Source organism: Microplitis demolitor, chromosome 9 (genome assembly GCF_026212275.2).
Source record: "Microplitis demolitor isolate Queensland-Clemson2020A chromosome 9, iyMicDemo2.1a, whole genome shotgun sequence".
NCBI lineage: Eukaryota > Metazoa > Arthropoda > Insecta > Hymenoptera > Braconidae > Microplitis > Microplitis demolitor.
The window spans coordinates 11,537,721-11,559,336 of NC_068553.1; the positions used below are offsets into that span (position 1 = coordinate 11,537,721).

At 32.4% G+C, this 21,616-nt stretch overlaps 1 protein-coding gene across 1 annotated transcript in view; it reads left to right on the plus strand.

The window, feature by feature from the left end:
* Window positions 1-21,616, plus strand: part of LOC103570411 (potassium voltage-gated channel subfamily H member 8) — a 355,105-nt gene that overhangs the window by 148,690 nt on the left and 184,799 nt on the right. The window lies entirely within an intron of this gene.

Consider the following 21,616-nt stretch of genomic DNA (forward strand, 5'->3'; position numbering starts at 1 on the left):
CCCATTTTCTACTCCATTAAAAACGTTTCTCATAATTTTTTCAAATTTTTTCACCCAACCGAAAAAAACTTATAAATTTTTTTTAAAAATGGCTTTTTTTATTTGGAATAGTAATATTTTTTTCAAAATTTGACTGATTGGACGGTTTTTTTTTCAAAATTTTTGTTTTCAAATGTACTTTTCGAAAAAAATTATTGCAACCTATCTTCATTGTTTTTTTTGTAGATTTTTGGAGAAAATAAAAAATTTTTTGATATTTACCATTTTTGATTTTTGATTTTTTCTTTTATATAACACCTTGACATTTTTTGCAAATCCAAAAATTGTTTCAGAGTGATTTTTTTTCGATTTATATTTTTTTTTTCCAATTGAAAAAAAATTTTTTTCAACTAGCCTTATTTATCATAACACCATAATTAAAAATTTTTGAGAGTGCTTAGAGGACTTCCACATTTGGAAAAGGAAAAAAAGAAATAAAAATAATGAATTGGGATGGTCATCATCGATATAATTTGAGTTTTTTTCGAACAATTAAGTTAAAAAATAGAAGTACCTTTTGAATAATTTTTTTGTATTTTTTTCCGAAAACGACATTCACAAACGAAGAAAATTAAATTAAAAAGTTTTCGTTTGGTCCAGTTTTGGACAAAAAAAATTTGAAAAAATTATAAGAAACGTTTTTAATGGGGTAGAAAAAGAGAAAAAAAATTCAGCTATATCTAAAGAGGTCGTGTACAAAAGTGATTAATTTGGCGTGGAATGCCCCATATATATAATTTTTTTTTTTTACTCTGAAAAAAAATTTTATTTATTAATGAATTTAATCAAATAAATGATACATTAAAATATATTATTGCTATGATTAGAATAAATCAATTTATTTAATTTAATTTTTCCCACTGCTATATTCAAGCACCTTCACGTGCACCCAAAAAATTATCTAGATCTTATGTTTTTATCTGTCAAAATAATAAGTTACTAAGTGGTGAATATAATATTGAAATTTATTCAAGAAATTACGCCCAATTAGATATTTATTAAACCTGTAAGTAATTTTTCAATATTCTACGCATTTATTAAGTTACTTGCACGGAGCCCTTTTTTTCAATAAAAATTAAATTTTTTTTTTATTACTTATATAAGTTGAATGTGATATTGTCAGGTCAACCAATGAATATATTATTTTTCGATCTCGGTTGTTAGATTCTCCGGTTTTCGTTTAGAAAAGAGGCTCACACTTGTTTCAAATAGCAAAAATTCTATTTCAGACATATCGCTTTAAAACCTATTTCAACCGCTATTATTTTTCAGCGGATGAAAGGTGTATTTTTCTAATTGTAAGTGTAAAAAAAGCCTAAGTTTAAATCTGAAATGTGGTGTAATATCCGCTCGAAACGTGCACATGTTTCTTTTAAAATTTTTTTTTATTTTTACTTCGTACGATTTTATCTAATCGTTTGCGGTTAGTTCACAAATAAAAATTCTTCTATAATTTACGACAAACGTATTTTTTTTTATAAATAAAAAATTTTAGAAAGTTAAGTATCTCTGTCCAGAGAGCGCATGCAGAGGGTCCGGAAGGGCCCAATGCGTCAAACACAACTTATATGGGTTTTTCTACAAAAACCTATAAAAGAGATAATAAAATAGATGAAACATATAAGCTCTCGAGACAGAAACCAGAGATTTTAAAAGTGTCCTGGGAAAAGAAAAACTCTTAATAATTTAAAACAGAACATCTGCAAGTAAATACTTTTGTAAATGCAGGAATAATTTCAAGAACTTTTGTACTAACAATTTTAATAATTTTGGGACCGCTAGACTTTTTTTTTTTTAATGAATTTTATAATTATTCCATTTCATGAATTGTGATGATCTACTTGACTGGTATACAGAAAGGATTTTACTTATTTTATTCATAAATTTCCTTGACTGAACTTTTCCGATCCTCGGTCTATTAGTCGCAAGGGTAACCGACCTAATGAACTTTGAAAATTGAACTTTACCGATTTGAATTTCGGCAATTTGAACTTTTGTAAATTTGAACTTTTGAAAATCTGAATATTTTATGTGCCCACCCACACCAAACTCCAGAAAGAAAGGCACCATACTATTTCAAGGGTATAGGTTTACATAATTTAAATTTCCATGCATACAAAACCTGAGAAAAAGGTAAGTTCAAATCGTCCAAGTTCAAATTGCTAAAGTACAAATTTGCAAAAGTTTAAATTGCCAAAGCTCAAATTTTCGAAGTTCTTTAGGTATGGAACCAGTCGCTAGACTAGGACCGAATATTAAAAATAAGTCCGATTTTAAAGTAGGTAAAGTTTCTCGCTCATAATTTAGCATCATTAACACCGTTGACATGTTATAGTCAAAGCTCAAAGCCTGCTCTTGTTGTAAATCCGACATAACAGTGGTTTTAGCCTAAATATGGGAACGGGGAGGGGCCTTGAGAAATGAGGACTTATATGTAATATACATGTCAGCCCATTTTGCCCCCAGGGGCCCATTTTGCCTCACTCTTCCCTAACAGGCGAAAGGGGGCACTTAAAATTTTGAGTTCCTCAAATGATTTGGGAGCAAAATAGGCCTCTTTAATTTTGAGGACCCGTTATGCGTCCAGGGCCCATTTATCCCCCCTTCTCCTGTTCTTCATTCTTTTGTTAACAAGCTTGCCGCTCACAGTTGGTCTGTAATTATGAGCTCCATGCTCTGAAAGTAGAATTGGGAGGATAAAATCATACTTCCAAAGCGATTTTAACCTTTATAGACTATAATTTAATTTACGATTGTATTTTGTTGCGCTTATAAATTTTCAAACTTTTGTCAGTCGATTGAATTTTTCAAAATCAAATTGTAAAATTATTCTAAACTTAACAAATTTTTCAACTTTTGTAAATTCTTCGAATTTTTCTAAGTCTTTAATTTTTTCTTATTAACGTTTATTTTATTCTGACGATGTTGATATATAATTAAATGAATAAGGTAAAAATACCAAATATTGAAAAGGATCCTATTATTGACAACCTATCTTATTTTAAGACATATGTAATTACCTGCTATCTAGATAATAATCGTATACATTTTTAAACAATCTGTATAATCAAATCATTGGAAAAAAATTATTGTTAATGAAAAATATCAAATATTTATTAATAAAAAAAATTTAATTTGTTTGTGTCTATCAAACCTTAACGGACCCACAATACGGTAACATACCGGAAACTAGGTAGAGTACCGATTTATCGAAATTCACGGCGGGGTTACCGCTATTTAAGGCAAATTTGCCGTAAAAATACGGCAATCCACCGCGAATTACGGTAATTTGGTAATTTGCCTTAAAAATACCGACTTACCGTAATTTACGGTGGATTTACCCTATTTCACAAAAGATTAAGTGTTGTTCAGTGATTCATTGTTAATACTTTACGATAGATTTTGTAATCGTATCACTGTGAAATCACCGTATTTTACGGATGCTATAACTTACTTTACAATATTTGACGGTGAATTTACGGTATTTTTTTTTAATTTATCGTATGCCGCTTTAAATGTCTACCGTAAATTACAGTCGTTTCATCGAATTTTACAAAAAATTCCACATTGTTCTGTGATCAATTGTGAATATTTGACTATGGATTTGTCAGTCGTATTACTGTCAAGTTTATGCATTTTGGGAAGGCTGTAACATACTTTACGGTAGTCTTACCTATGTCACGGTGGATTTACCGTAGCTTACGATTGATTTCCTGCAATTCTACGGCGGACTAGCCATATTCTACAGTAAATTTACCTGTTGTCCGACGATGGTTTTTTTTTATATTTCACACTCGATTTCTTAACTGGTTTATGGTGAATTAACGATATTCTGTGGTGAATTTATCAAAAATTACGGGTTTTACATTTTGGGCTTCACTCAAGCCGAGAAAAGACAAGATTGAGAAAGTCTTGTCTTAATCTCGAAAGCTTTGATCTCGCCTTGATGTTGACTTCAAAATCTGAATTTTGCATCGATCTCGAAAAATAAGATCAATAATATTGTCTTGTCAAGATCTTGTCTTGGTCTTGAATAAGCTGAAATTTTCTTAATATCAGTCATAATACAACACACAGTTGAGCATTTTTTTTTCAATACAGGAAAAATTCATTATTTTTTAAATCTTATATGAATATACTCGATCGTTTTAAGTACTTCTAAAATGTTTTAATTTTCTAACCTAATATACATTATTATAATTAATAAACTAAATAAAAATTACTTAGGTTACATTATAAATAATGAATTCTTTCCATACAGTGTAAAACATTGTCGTAAATAATTTATTAATGTTGTAATAATAATAAAATAAATACATGCCAGGACTGGTTGGTAGTTGGGATGTTGAAAAAATACGCATATTAAAAAATATAACAATATTTTTATTTGTCACAGCACATAATATCACTGGGTTACAAAATTAAATCGTTGATTTAACTTATTAATACTGTTAATTGTCTGAGCTCATGAATACGTGAATAATTGAATGCAAATTTTAAAATTGAGCTCGAGTCAATAATCGAAATCATTAATTTGAATATATTTGAACACTGAGTTGATTGCAAAAATGTCATGATAATAAGTAATATAAATTCAGAGATTACCGAGCGAAGTTCATAATTGAACACTTGATAATTATTTGAATATCACAAAATGCTTAAATAATTGAGTTCTTTGATTTATAATATTATTGATCACTTCATTTAATACTGTTGAATAAGCTCGTAATAAATAACACTGCATTGAATTTATTTTCTGAACACGTGGCAGCATGATTGCAGAGGCTACCGAGCGAGAATTAACTTTTATATTATTTAAAATATTGAGCATATTGATAATTAATTTATAATAAATTGAGTCTTTTAATTTTCTGAGCACTTTATATAATTATTTATTGAATAAATAAGCACCTGTAATGTTTTCCGTCGGAATAACCTCTTCAGGAACGTGGTCGTTGATCACTTGAATTCTCGTGCGGATTGGATAATTATTTAATGAGTTCTGGTACCCACAATTACAAAAATAATTATATTTTTGATGAGCTTATTGATTGCTTCATTGATTTTAATTATTATTTAGAATTAATTACTAGAAATGAGCGCAAAATGATACGATTTTAAATAGTACGTGTTATCACTTGAATGTATAATGCGAAAGATAATGGCGGCCGTCTTCTCGACAAGAGGCAGGAAAAAGTAGATGCGCATGCGCTGAGCTGCGCATGATCAAGTTTAAATTTATAGACAGGCCCCAGTAGGTGCTGCCTCTATTTGCGAGAAGTGAAACTATATTTGAATTTAAATATAATTTTAAGTACGCAACATTTCTCCCGCCATCAGCAACAGAGTTGATGATTGATGAATTCTTGAGTACGTGATCTTTCGATGAGTATGCCAGTGAACCAGGTGAGTTAGTTGTCGTCATCTTCTTGAGGTTCTGGTTCAACTGGTAGGAGTGCGAGCTTCGTGATTGGACGAGTGAGTGTAGAGTTTACTGTTTTGAGTGTAGCAAACCTGGTCAACCCATCTTTGCCAGGGTGGAGTGCAATGATACGAGTGAGAGGCCACTTTGTTGGTGGAAACCTTTCGTCGGTGAGTAATACAAGTGACCCAACTTGAATTTGATGGGTTGGCCGTTGCCACTTGGCGCATAACGTAAACCGTTTTTATTTTCACGACGGAGATCTGAAACAAACCCGGAGTCGTATGTGGTCACCCAAGCGTATTAAATATTATAAATAATAATAATAAATATAACTAAAAATAATAAATAATTATAAATAAATTAAAGTTGTGCCTGGACCAGCTCTTCAGGCTCGGACAAAAATTATAACAAATCAAGGGAGAGATCACGGTACAAAATTTTGAGCGAGAATGTATGCACCAGGTGGACTGACAACCAAACAAATATATAATGAATAAAAATAATAATAAGGAATCATTACTACTAAATATATGCAGGAAACAAATAAATAAATATTTGCTTTGACTTAATTCCTTTTACGAAATTATTTAATTTAAAATATGTTTAAATAAACTCAACAAATGATAACAATACCCAAATATTGTTTAATATAATTAATTCTTTATAATAAATTTTTATTAAATAATAATATGTTTAATCTAGCCAAATAATAATGATAAAATTATATTATTAAATTATCCACTGGGGAATTCAAATAATAAATTACAAATTTTCAAACTCAATATAACAAATATAAATTGTAAACCAATAAAATAATAACAATCGTTTTCTTTATTTTATATTGTTTACTCTGGGGAAAGAAAGACGCGGGTACTCAATACATATTTGGCAACACTGGGTTGCATACCATTAAATTAGAAAATAAATTTTACCCAGAGAAATAATATTAAATACTCAACTATACTTTTAAAATAATATATGAAATACTTGTGTAAGGCAAGGAGCCACACTTGCTATCCTTGTCTAATCCTTTGAGGAATTCACTTGACGCGTCTACGTATATGGAACGTGCACCGAACTAATTCAACTTATTATAACAATATACCTCAGTGTCAATTATTTATCAAACAAATACTGCGATCAACTCTACTGAAGGACCAGCGATAGCCAATGCAACAAATGAAGGTACCACTGACTTACCGGCGTTGATAACAATTAACTTCTGGAGTATATTTTTACTTTATATAATAGAATATCAATTATCCAAATTAAATAAAGTTTAACTATGTAATTATTTTATTAAAGCAACTGGGCCAGAACAATTTACTCAAAAATAATCACGGACAACCACACGTCCTATCTTTACAACATCCCGGTCCTCTCTGACTATTTTTCATTGATTTTTCCGAGGAAGGGTAATCACTCACGTGTTATCCCCTCTCATGATCTCGGACCTGAAATTATCAATAAAAATAAAATATATAAACTTGTCCCACGACCTGCGTTATATCATAATAATAAAATAATATTATCTATTTATAAACATCAACATAATAATTATTAACCTTTTAAACTATGAAATAATAATTATTTTAATGCACCACGTGGCTGGAAAAAAATATTGATTTTTATCCCCATTATATCAACTTACTCTCCCTTCGGTCGATATTTTTATGTATGCTCTACACACACGTGTGCTACTGACTGAAATGAAAATATCAATTAAGTACATAATATTCAGAATAATTATCAAACCATAAATATAAATATAATAAACAAAAATTTAAATAATTCATAATTAAATTATAATAAAAAACCCCATCAAAATAATATAAATGTTTAAATAATGATAAATTATAATAAATAAATGCGCTTTATATCAGCAAGGAGGTCTTGTTAAATTCACGGCGAGATGGAAAAGCGCGCGCAGCAATTCACGTTTGAATTACTACGTCACAGGTGATTGCCACTTGTCTTTGCAGATAACTTGTTGACCAATGATTCCAGAACTGTTGAACACATTCTTGAAGAAATTGCCATCTTGACAATCGAGAGCTGTTTGTATCGATGAGTGCTGGTTCAGGAATCATGTTGAGTGCTTGTCCAATTAAAAAATGACAAGGAGTAATTGCATCAATGTCATCTGGATCTTCAGTGATCGGCTCCAATGATCTTGAGTTCAGGATAGCTTCAATCTGCGTAAGAAGAGTCGTAAATTCTTCAAACGTGAGTGAAGACTGTCCCACTGTTCAAGTGAGATGATGTTTGAGTGGTTTCATAGCAGCTTCCCACTATCCACCCATGTGTGGAGCTGCTGGTGGATTGAAGTACCAAGTAATACTGTTCACAGTGATGTGATCCAGTATTTCTCTTGATTCTTGAGATCCTTGAATAAATAGACGGTTGAGATCACTTTCAGTGCCTTTGAACGTCGTTCCGCAATTGCTGTAGAGTGCTGTGCCGATGCCTTGTCGGCTGATAAATCTGCGGAGTGCTGCTATGAATTCACTAGAGGTGTAGTCGCTGACTACCTCTAGATGTACTGCTGACGTGGAAAGACAAACAAAAACACAAATCCAGCCTTTGTAGGTTTTTGCTCCTCTGCGTCTCCAATTTTTGAGTGTTATTGGACCAGCGTAGTCAACTCCAGTATGGGTGAATGCACATGATGGAGTAACTCTTGATACTGGTAGCTGACCCATTAGTTGTTGAGCTCTGTCAGCACGATGTCGTGCGCATTTGATACATTTAAGTATAACTGAGCGTACTGGTTGTCTACCACCAATGATCCAGTACTTTTGTCTGATGAATGCAAACGTAAGTTGAGAACCACCATGCATGGTACGCTGATAAGCATCAGAGATTATAAGTGTAGTGAGTGCCGCATTCCGTGATAAAATAGCAGGATGCTTACTTTGGTCTTGATTTGGAGCATTCTCCAATCGTCCACCTACTCGAATGATGCCATCGGTGTCAATGAATGCAACCAATCGACCGAATGGATGACCATTAGGCCATGGTGCGTGTTTGGAGTGTATGTTGATCTCGTTTTTAAAATGAATACGTTGAATTTCTTTGATACAGAAGCTGAGTGCATGAATTACTTCATCAGAAGTAATTGGAGTCTTGAGTGATGAGTTCGATGATTTCTTGATCATGTCACGAAGTCTAAAGCAGATTGCAGTAGCTCGTAACATGCGGAGTAGCGGTATTGGCCATTCCATAATAGGCTACTTTGATTCCAGTGATGAATTTGATGAGAATAGGGCCAATCCAAGCTGTTCTTCTGCTTGAGCTCCTGTATCATCGACTGATGGACATTTAGGCCCGGACGATGAACTCTTGAGCAACCATGATGGGCCAGTCCAACTCCTTCCGGCGAGACGGGTGAGATTTGATCCATGTGAGAGTGATTGTTGAGTCCGTCCACAGGTATGTTGGCGATTGAGTGAGGTTTAGAGTGGTCTGGCAGTATTTTATGAGTTTAGCCAATATGTGAGCTGCAGTGAGTTCCAACTTTGGTATCGTTAATTGCTTTAACGGAGCTACCTTGGATTTTGAGCAGAGCAGCGTAACTCTGACTCCATGAGCAGGTGTGTGGACTTTGATGAACACGGCAGCTGCCATTGACAATTGAGAGGCATCCGAGAATCCATTAATCTCGGTGGTTGAGCACGTGGATGAGTGAATCCATCTTGGAATCTTGATTTTGCGATATAAGTTTGAGTTCAATCTTGAAGATTCTCCATTTATGCCGATGATTGGCTGCCAATGGAGTATCCTAGCTGAGCTTATCGAGCCAAAGCTCCTGCATAAATACTATGGCTTGACTGATGAGTGATGCAAGAATCCAAGAGGATCAAATATTTGAGCAATCTTTGATGGAATGATCCTTTTGGTAAATTTTTTAGTTGCGCATGGTGGTGAGTATGAAACATAGAATCGATTTGAGTGTGAAGACCAGTATATGCCCAGAATCTTGGTGCTGGAATCTGTATCTTTGAATTTTATGAGTCTTGATTGAGTTGTTGTAATTTTGGATGGATGATTGCTTGCCCAGTCAGCAAGAGGAAATCCGCCCGCCTTGCAGAGTGCTTCAAGTTGATTATCAACTTGTTATAATGAGTTCACCTTACACGAGTGCGATGACTAATTCATTTGAATACCTAGATGAGAGTTTGTGTGCAAATTGACATTTTGCTCTACCAGCATTGAATACACTGATACCAATGATCTGAATAGATGAGTGTGTGCGTTAGAGTTTAGGTGAGTAATTCTCGAGGGGTTTGGATAATTATTTAATGAGCTCTGGTACCCACAATTACAAATTACATGTGGGACGATACTTAAAAAAAAACTTATTTCAGTATTGAGAAAAACACACAAAGATAAAAACTTGGAGACTTTGAAATATTTATAAAAAAAATATATATTTTCGTATAAAAAAAAGTACAGTCGGACCTCGTTATAAGACTATCATTCTGTCTTTTTTTATAAACCAGGTAGATCGATAGTTTGAGAGAGAAACTAATAGTCTTATAACGAGGTCCTACTGCGTGTACGTTTTTCAGCCAATAAATCACGTATTAATATCTCTTACATTTTTTCTTTATGAATTTTTTTTTTAATCTAGCAATTATAATTTATAGCTCATGAAAGTGCTTTGTACAGTTTAATAGAAAATGATGCCACTTACAGATCACTGCTATCTAACATTAACGTAAAATTTGTATTTTTTCATAACTTCTATGTTATGTAAATATGATATTCAAATAACACCACCGCTATACCACTAATATAACATAAACGTCTCATTAACATCCCATTTACGTTCATTACGTTACATAACAATGTTACGTGAATGAGTGTGAAATTGTGCGTCACATGTGACTCACATGTAACTTACATCTTACTTACGTTTTACGTAACCTAATATTTTTGGTTCTATAAACGTGATGGCTCCGTTATATTGCCGTGTTTACTGAGAATCGTCATCTTAAAAAGCAATACTTTTAATTTTATTTTTCAAGCTACATGTAAGCCATGAATTTAAACATAGCAATGCCTAAGCTGACTCATTATTTAGGGAGTTTCTGCATTTTTTTATAGTCAAATTGGCTTTTGAAAAAAACCTTTTTCACGGGACTGACGTTGCCATTATGGAAAAGAGATCTTTTGCTATTTCAGCTATGAAGGAAAAGTTTTACCCCAAGTTTTCCACCAATCCAAGATTTTTGTGTCTATTCATTAATGGTAAACTTAAATACTCCATCAAACTCACTATCCCAGAGATTCATCGTTTTTGGTTTCTCAAAAATAGCACCAATATCAATTCCGTCTTTATCAGACTCAGAATCATACTCATTTTCAATAATATTATCAGCGTTACCTATAGCAGAATATTTTTGGTTGAAAATTTTTTTGAATTTCTCTAGTGAAGTATCTTTTATTTCTTTTCCCCACGCTGTGTAATCAAACGTTTTTAATTGATGAGGAGGATCCCGTATCAGTACTGCACAATATACTCAGTTACATTTATAGTAATGCTTCAGCATTTTATCTCGTCCAGTCTTGAATGCGACAGTTAAAATATCTTCGACTTCTGTGGGTGTTTTTTTGTCCAAACTATGATGTGTTGTTCAAGTTTATCGATTAAAATATTAAATGCCACAGCAACAATGAGTAAAGTAACATATGTTTCACCTTCGAGTAGAGTTGATATTTGTTTAAAATGTTTTTGTTGGACTAATAATTAAATAAATCCATGCTAGGGCTGGATAGTGGTTGGCATGTTGGAAAAATACGCATATTAAAAAATATAATAATATTTTTATTTTCCACAGCACATAATATCACTAGAATATAAAATTAAATCGTTGATTTAATTAATTAATACTGTTAATTGTTTGAGCTCATGAATGCGTAATTAATTGAATACAAATTATAGGATTGAGCTCGAGTAAATAATTGAAATAATTAATTGAGTCATGTTGAACACTGAGTTAATCGCAAAAATGTCATGAGAATAAGTAATTTAACTTAATTTAATTTAATTGAAAGAGATCGTAATAAATTACACTGCATTAAACTTATTTTGTGAACACGTCGTATCATGATTACAGAGGCTGCTGAGTGAGAATTAACTGTTGATTTAATTGAAATATTGAGCATAATGATAATTAAATACTTATAATATTGTGTCTTTTATTTTTATGAGCACTTGAAATAATTATTGATTTAAAAAAAGGCACTTGTAATGTTTACTATTTAAATAAACTCTTCAGAAACGTGGTCGTTGATCACTTTAATTCTTGAGTTTATAAATATATTGTTTTATGAGCTCTAGTGCCCAAAAGTATATAAATAATTATATTTTTGATCAGCTTGAAAATGCGCGCTAAATGAAAATGCTAATACGCGAGGCCCGATCAGTGTTGCTAGAAAAATTTTTCTAAAACCCGCCGATGAGCGGAGTTGGAGTAGCCCAAAAGTTGTCTAATCTTGGAGGAAAATAAAGAGACCAGATTTCAAAATATTTTTTTACTATAAAAAAAATTAAACTATCGATGATATAATAACAAACATATTGCAAATAATTAAAAAAAAAAGATTGTTTTATTGTAAATTATTAAGGTAAATGTTCCAATACCAGAACAAGACCCAATACCGGAACGATTTGATAATCATTATATTATATTTCAACTCGTACGTGATGAAACTAAATAAAACTTTCTTCATTTGAAACCTTAATCTTTCAGTTAAAAAATAAGATATAAAATAGATTTTAGAAAATATTTAAAATATGAAAAAAAAAATGTTAATTAGAGCAATAGTCTCGGATTTATGACTTTTTCATGTCTCTTAATGGTTTTGCTAAGTAATCAGTCAATGGTCTTAAGCTGATCGAAAATCCATAGAATTACTTTTCAATAATTTTTTTTTTGTATATGCATCTTGAATGACATAAAATTTAAGAAAACATATTAAAAATATGAAAAAAATAGTATTATTATATTAATTTTACTGTTCGTCTATTGGTACACCAAAATGAACACGTGCCCAGTACTGAAACAGCCAATCATATTAATGTTATCGATAAACTGGAGTAAGGCTATTTCAGCGTTCCAGAATTGGGTCTTTTGGGTGTCATAGAAAAAAATTTATTTTTATATTAAATTTAAGAAAAATAAACTAATTCGATTATTTTTGAATTGGTAAATGTCCGTTCTATATGATGTATAAGTCATTTTGGATTATAATTTGTTTGAATATTTTTAAAACGATAAAAATCAGTCATATACCCTTCGTCGTTCCGGTATTGGGACATTTACCTTATTTATAAATATAAAATACATCAACGTTTTTTCGAACTTCCCGCTAAGAAAATCGATAATTTGCAAAAATTTCGAGAAGTTATTGTTTTCACCCCGGTTGGCGAAAATCGAAGTGCCAACAGATGTCGACGTTTTGAGGTTCTAGGAAACTATTCTGACTAAATTCGAGATAATGTCCGAGTGCATGTATGTATGTATGTATGTATGTATGTATGTATGCATGTACGTACGTATGTATGTAACTATTCTGTAACTTTTGAATGGATGAACCGATTTTGATCGTTGAGGTCTCATTAGACGCGGCTTGTTAAATTCTACAAGCACTAAAATTCGAGCTGTATCGGTATGGTACGTTCGGAGACATTTCAAAAATGTTTTTTTTTTAATAACTTTTAATTTGCTCGATGGATTGATTCCGAAATATAATCAGCTCTAAAACTTTGTAAGCCGCGTCGAATGCAACCTCAACCAGCAAAATTGGTTTATCCGTTCAAGAGAAACCGTTAACGAAAGAATTAAAAAAAAAATTTTTACTTCCCGCTAAGAAAAATGAAAATTTTCAAAAATTCGGGAAGTCATAGTTTTCACCCTGATTTTCGAAAATCGAGTTTCCATCATATATCAACGTTTTGAGGTCTTAGGAAGCTATTCCGACTATTTTCAGAATAATGATCGAACGTGTGTGTGTGTGTGTGTGTGTGTGTGTGTGTGTGTGTGTGTGTGTGTGTGTGTATGTAAACTTTTTGTAACTTTTTAACTAATTAATCGATTCGGATGGTTGTGACGGCAATCTAAAGAGCTTGTTGGCAATCAACTTTCCTCAAAATTTCAGATTATTTGATCAAGTAGACTCGAAAATATTTTTGAATTACGAAAAAAATAAAATTCTTTTTCTTAGTTTTTTAGTGATTTCTCATAAATGACTTGAACGATCGTCTTCAAAATCTACTCAGCTCTAGAATTTAATAAAACGTGCCGATTTCCGCCTTAGCCATCTTAATCGGTTAATTTCTTCGAGAGATATCGCGGAAGAAAGAAATGGTGAAAAATTGTTTTTTCTGAATATTTTCGAAGCGACTGGACCGATCGATTTCAAATTTTAATCAGCTCTAGAATTCAACGAAACGCGCCGATTGCAACCTTGAACGTCAAAATCGATTATTTAGTTCAATAGATATCGGCGTTGAAATGTTAAAAAAATAACATTTTATGTTATTTCTTCCGGATAAATCATCATATCATGCACTAAAATGTGTCTGAAGTTATACCAAATCTTCTTCTTAATGGTTTTTTTTGTCATCTATTATGTCATCTAACTTGTTTCTTAGTTAAAATCATATTATCAACAAAAAAATTGAAAAAACGCAGTTTTTAAAATTTTTCTCGGACTTCAGTATAAAGCGTAACTTGTTAGAGCTTGAAAATATGTCCACACTAATGTTTCCGAGCTCCTTTAGCTCGAAAGCAGCGGGAAGTATCGGGGCTGGCCCGCAGGGTCAACTGACAGACCGATTTTTTACATTGAATTAACTATAAAACAAAATATTGTATGATTAATCGTCACCCTTGAATAATTTTTTTCTTGGAATCAATATTTATTAAGCTATCACAACCATTTAATCATTATTTTAATGTTTAAAACATCGCAAATAGGTTGGTAAACCTTACACTTTATTTTAAAAATTCATATGCTTTATCACATTTAAATTGTCTATTTCAGACTTCCTACCTTAGAAATCTAGCATGAAATTATGCTTAATTATTCATTTTTTGTTCGTGTCACACGCTGGCATGATAGTTACGCATGCACGTCTTTGCGCGTGGAACATGAAAGATGAAATATGTTTAATAGTAATAATCGACTGTCTGAAATAGAAAATAAAGTAAATTAATAATTTTTCATAATATAAATTGTGGATGCAAAAAGAAGACTATTAAAAAAAAAAATAATCATATACCTACAAATTCAAAATAGCCCAAATGGCTATTAACCGTCATCAGTAACATTCAAGCGCCAATTGACAATTCAAATAGCCCAAATGGCGGTAAATAGCCCAATCTGGCAACATGGCCCGCCCGATCATAACTAGACAGAGGGAGAATTTTCCGATCAGGGCCGAAAATTATCGAGTGAAATTAATAAAACTGCAAGAAAGAAGCGAAGATCCAGCAGAGTCGGCAGGACCGGGTAACCACCCAGACGGACACACGGAGAGCCAATAAGACTGGGCAACCATGGAGACCTTACTTGCTACCAGAACGATCGAACCAGAAAGACCTAGAAGAGAAGAACCCCATAGACGCCATTATCAAACGCTATTAATTATAACAGGTAAATTATTTAATTTGGACTTGGTTTTATATTGTGGAACCAAGCGATAAAACAAAATCTAATTGTTACATGATACCAGGCAGGTAGCCGGTACCTTGTATTATTAAGAACTGAATAGCAGGTTGAAGGAGAGTTCAAGTGTTTTGGCGAAAACGTGAATTGGATCCGAGAAAGTTAACACAAGGCAGAAAATTTGAGACAACCCGCTTACCCTGGCATACATGGTTGAGAACTTAATACATGGACAAAAGAGAACAACACACGGACAAGCACGACGAATACAGAACAAGCGACGGAAAAGAAACAACGTAAATCGTAATAGGTATTCTGTAGAATATTCCAGGCGGGGAGCCGGAATATTTGTTAATCAAAACATATAAGTTAAGGTCGTGTTTGTGAAGTATTGTCGTGTCGAATTAACGTGTAATAAAATAATTAGAAAACCGGACTCAACGATAATTAGGTTTGATATTTCCAGGCAGGTCGTGTAAAACATTCGCTAGAATATCAATTGCGTTCTAGTCAAAGTTATCTAGTCACTAAAACTAAGATAAAATTAACTATAAGTGAATCAAGTTAATAAATCAATTAAAACCAATTAATAAATTTATAAAGATTATAAGTGTCGTAAAGTAACACGTGGAAAATAAATGTTGAGTTTTGAGTATCGTGATATCAAGGTCGTAATAAATTGTTGAGCGGTCACATAAATTAACTCATAAAGTCGGCTTAACAAAATTTGTTGATAAGGAAACGATAACGTTTATAAGAAATCAGTTGTTGGAAAATTATTAGTAATTTTAAATGTCAAATTATGTGAAAAGTAATTTTAATTAAGAAATAGGAATTTTATATTGGTAAAAGTGTGAGGCAGTGAAAATCTTAATTATAGAAATTGTGATAAGTAAATAGTTGTAAATAATTGTCATAATTTAGTGGGTTAATCAATAATTATAAGAGTTTATCACGTAGAGGGTCAAGGTGACCGCATGAATTGGTTGTAAAGTTGCGTAGAGGGTCCTGGGGACCGCACAAGTATTAAAATGAAGGTTTCAGCCACATAGAGGGTCTAGTCGACCGCGGGGAGTTGAGTTAAATTGAGTGTGTGTAAAATATTCCAGGGGACTCAGTGCGAGTGTGTGTGCCAAATGCCTAATGCCAAAGGTAGTTGGCAGTAGGTATATAAGGTTTATAAAAGTCATAAGGCTTGAATAAAGTTATAAGGTATAAGGTTATAAAAGTTATAAGATTTATAAAGGTTTATTGATAAAAGGTTTATAAGTTTAACAAAATAAAGGTAAAACTGTCAAATTAATATTTAAATTAATTATAAATTATCCTTCCTCATTCTTCTCTTACAAATTAATTTTATACCGACCCTGATGATTTAAGATTCGGCTCTGGGAGGCCGTTATTACTTCCAGTGGTGCTCTTTGATAAAAGAACGACCAGAGTAACAGCTTAGCCCTGTTACAAATTACTATTTCAGTTTAATACTTGGAGATGAGCACAAAACAATACGACTAAATTATAACACGTGTTATAACTTGAATGTATATTGCGATAGATAATGACAGCCATTTTCTCGACACGAGGCAGGAAACAGTAGATGCGCATGCGCCGCACTACGCATGACCAAGTTTAAATTTTGCAGACACGAGACACCAATAGCTGCTGCCTCTATCTACCGGGAGTGTAACTACATTCGAATTTCAATATAGTTGCAATTACGCGACATTTTTAAATAATTGTAAACTAATTTCAAAAGTTCCTATTGAGAGTTACTCAATTTTAAAGCAGGTAGTTCGTTCGTACAACTTACACATAATAAATTCAAAGCTTTTTTCAATTTTAATCTAATATCTATCATATCGAATGTGTTATTCCATCTTGTACAAACATCTAATATCGGTTTAAAATAAGTAAAATCACTAAGCTTACAAATCTCATGCAATTTGATTTGAAGTTTTTCCGATAGATGCAATTTTATAATCATTTTTCGTTATATTTTAAAATATGTTGCCCTCCTGAATGTAAAATATGTGCAAAATATCTTAAGCGTTGACTAACATTATCAAAATGAATGTTTTGTTTATCCATCATCTTTTATAATTCGGCTATAAAAACAGTATTAGCAGATACATTATCCATAGTTACACCCTGTATTTTCTGATCAATCTTGAAGCTTTGTAATACGCTAAAAAATATCGTAGCGATTCCTTTTCCTGTGTGGTTGCTTTCAGATGGCATAAAATCGGATGCTAAGGAATGCATTTCCCAATTATCATCAATAAAATTTGCTGTAATACCATAATAGGACTTTCCATTCAAAGATGACCATCCATCGATTGTGAAAGATATATTTGAGGAATTATCATGTAACATATGAGCCTCAATAAGCTTAGTTTTTTTAAATTCTTCGACTATAAGACACCGTGCAGTATTTTGTTTCAGTAAAATAATCTTCGTATTTAATACGCTTAATAGCTTTTGAGTAGAATCATCGTCAAAAAACTAAATGGCAATTTTTTTATAACAATTAATTCACTCAATAGAGTATTGATTTTATTTCTATATCCTCTATTTTAGCCTGAAAAAAAAAAAAATAAATATATTATTGAAATTTTAATAACATCGGAAGATTTTCATTAAAGTGAATATCCAAAAATGAGATTGAAATTCACTCATGCTTTTGTTAGTCAAAAATTATTCAATATTTGTTGTCCACTTCCACGTGTTGTCTTCATATCACCGAACATTTTTGTCTAAATATCTGGATGGTTCTTCTCTAAGTGCTTTTTCATCGTGGTTGTATTACTATTTTTACTTTTTAACAGGACTTCAATTCTTTTTTTTCGCACTCCAAACAAATGGCTATTTTTTTATGATAATGCAATTTACAGCGGAAATAACTTGTGAATTTTGACACGTGAGAACTCACTACAGATTTCTCGGTCATCTCAATAACACTTGAGTAATCTAAAATGTCATTACCATTTTCATTACTTAATTCTGCTCACTTTCATTTTATTCCATTCATTTTTTTATTGAATTGATTTCTATAACAGCACAAAAATATTGATAATATTAATAAAACATTAACATAACGAAGCATTTATTAACGCAGCGATGACAAGCGATATGTTTCGTTCCTTACAATTGTGGAAAGTAACTGTATATTATTTCAAATAGACAGAGAGTATCGAGTATACACTATAACATATGCCATACACTACTTACATCCGTTATTACTTGGAATTTATACAAGTATATCAATGTAGATATGTATATACAGTCGTATCAAGAGTAATTTTTATCAATACCAAGAATGCTATCACTTAAAATAATCAATAAGCTAAAATAAAGTCAATAGTTATAATCTTTCTTGAAGCATGGAATCTTATTACGAGTAATTCTTATATACTTGTACTTATTGTATATTTATGTCTTGTCAAGACTTAGCGAGATGTTTTTAATGATATTGGTCTTGGTCTAGAATTGCGATCCTTAATATCGTCTTAGTCATGTCTTGACAAATCAAGACGAGATCAAGACAAGACCAATATAGTCTCGATCTTGAGTGAAGCCCTATTTACATCACTGTATATTTTGTGTCTACGGTTTTTGACGTTGCATTTGATATATTCCACTGTAGTTTAAACGTTTTTTTCCGCAAACAAATAAGTTCGTGTGAAAGGAAATGGCTGAAAGTTACAATTGATTTACTGTAGCACCGAGTATATTTATCGTATTTGGTGACACGGTCTTATTCCAAGTACATGTTCACAGACATATTGCGTTACAGATACCATAAGGGCGTACACCTGCAAAATATACTGCTAAAACGCCATAAGGGCGTGTAAAAATTGCTTGTTTTCGGAAATCGACGTAATTATGTTCTATGAGTATGATAGAGACGAAAAATTTTTTTTTTCCAAAAATCAAACTTCTTTTTATGCGCCCTTATGGCTCCCGAGGTCAGTACTGAAACCATAAAGGTGTATAAAAAAAATTTAGTTTCTGTAACCAACGTAGTTGTGACCTTAAAGTATAAGAATGATAAAAAACGTTCGCACTTGGGAAAAATTTTTTCGTTGGTTCAAAAAAAATTTCAAGTTTGAAAAAACAAAGATTTCTAAGTATGAAAAAAATAAAATTTTGAAAAAAAAATTTTTTTTTTTTAGTATTGTACTTCTAGAACATAATCACATCGATTCCCGGAAAATAAAATTTTTTATACGCCCTTATGGCTCCTCGTACTGACATCGAGAGCCATAAAGACGTATTAAAAAAAATTGAATTTTGGAAAAAAAAATTTTTTCGTCTCTATAATACTTATAGAATATAATTACGTCAATTCCTGAAAATAAAATTTTATACGCCCTTATGGTTCGCGGGTGCCATAAGGACGTATAATTTTTTACACGCCCTTATGGCATCTATAACGCGATATAAGTGTGTGTGAGCCGACCGTGGTTCTATACCGGAGTCAGAGCACTCATATTTCAAACGGATAGTTCTTTAAAAATATGGCATAATACAATTCTTCACCTATTTACCCACATAAAAATCTTGTTCAACGCTTGAGCAAGCCTGGTCTCAAGTTCAATGGACGTTATATATATTTCAATAGCAAGTCCAGTGCAAGCTGTACACCAAATTCGATCCAGATTATAACTCAATCCGTAAATTATTGGTGCAAGAAATGGGCCAGAAACTGTGTAACTGAACCGTATTTAAGATATTTTCAATACTTGTGTACAATGCCTTGAAAAAGTTATGCACAGGTCTTGATGAAGATTTCTTGCTAAATAATGTAGTGGAAGACCCACACGTAGAAGAAGACACTAGTGATGAGGGTGCCACTCAAGGCAATGATTGGATTGAAAGAATTGATTTCAAATCGTAACCGGAGTTAAAAACTTGGATACTTAAGAACAAAAAAGTATCGAAAATGATGAGAAATTTCGAATTTTCCAGAATACGTTATAATCCTTAAATACTATCCGAATTTCCGTCACAAGTTATAATTTGATATCATTTTAAATCATAACCGGTGACAGAAATTGCGATATTATTTTTCAATTAAAAAGTATTCGGACAGATTAAAAATTTTTGATCCTAGGCAAACCATTTTTAATTATAACTTGAAAACGAAATTCAGATAATATTTTAGGATTAATAAGAATATGGAAAGATTGAAAATTTTTTATCTTTTTAGATGCTTTTAAATTCTGATGCTTTTGCAGAATTAAAAATGATTTGGTAGGATTAATTGTGAAATTTCAAAATGGATTTATATGATTGGGAAGGGTTGAAAGGAATTAAAAGATTAGTTTTTTCAGATACTTTCAAATCTTTTTGTTTAATTAGAATAGGCAAAATCATTTTTCCCCGGGTAGTTGAGATAGTTCTATAACTTGCCAAAATTTCTGGGTAATATTCAGGCTAGTATAAATCAACTGATCAATCGATTCTGATCCACTTTTCTCAAAAACTAAATTACTTTCACTTCCGTTTGATTCAAAATATTCTTCAAGATTATTCCAATGAGAAAAAAATCAATTGAATCATGAATTGAATTTAGTTGGTTTTCCACCGGGCACTTAGCTAGTGAGCAATTGTACCCGGGCCCACTGAGGACAATTTTATAGTTGTTGGGGTAGATCGCGGCCCTGGCGTTCATTGTTATTAGGCCTACCTTTTCGCTGTTTCACCGAACGACGAACTTAGTAAGCCCACTGTTTTTTCGACACTTATTTATAATTTCACTATTGTAGATACTAATGTTTGGGAGTTTATAGGTAGAAGAGGCATAGTTTTTTATTTTGATGATTCTCTACTCCGAGTCCAAATAAACTTGTCACGGGGCACAGCCGCTGCCGGGATTACCCACTAGCTTAGAAAGAACCAGGACCTAGCGTTAAGCCCACCGTTATTCTCCCGTCGCTATGAGTCCTAGCCTTCAGCTACCGCGGCGATCTTACATCGTGTCCTTGTCGTCGAGGAGTCTTGTCATCCAAAGTTATATCTCCTAGGAAGCTAATGCAGGTATTTTATAGTCCATTCTACAGAGCCTACTGAGTAGGGTATAGCACTTATACAATGGAAGATACCTGTTATCCAAGGGCAACGTTCGCGGTTGAGGACTTCCTCTATTATTGCTTTGACACGTTCACTTACACCAAAGCTAGAGATTCTGCAAATATTTGGGCCACTGCAGCCACCAATGCTTGACCGATACAGGTGTTTTTCTTTAATAAAAAGCCCCACCCGACGGTCCAGTCATTGACGCAGCAGATCCCTGTAGATTCGATCGACATTTTGTGTTCCGCTATTATTTTGTAATGAAATCGGCGGCATTTTCAATTCGCTTGAAAAATTGTCAGTATTCTACCACTAGAGAGTTGCCAATAAAATTGCAGAAATCCCAAGTTGCAAAAATGAAATTCATTAGTGCATGTCGGAATTGAACCTGGTCCGACG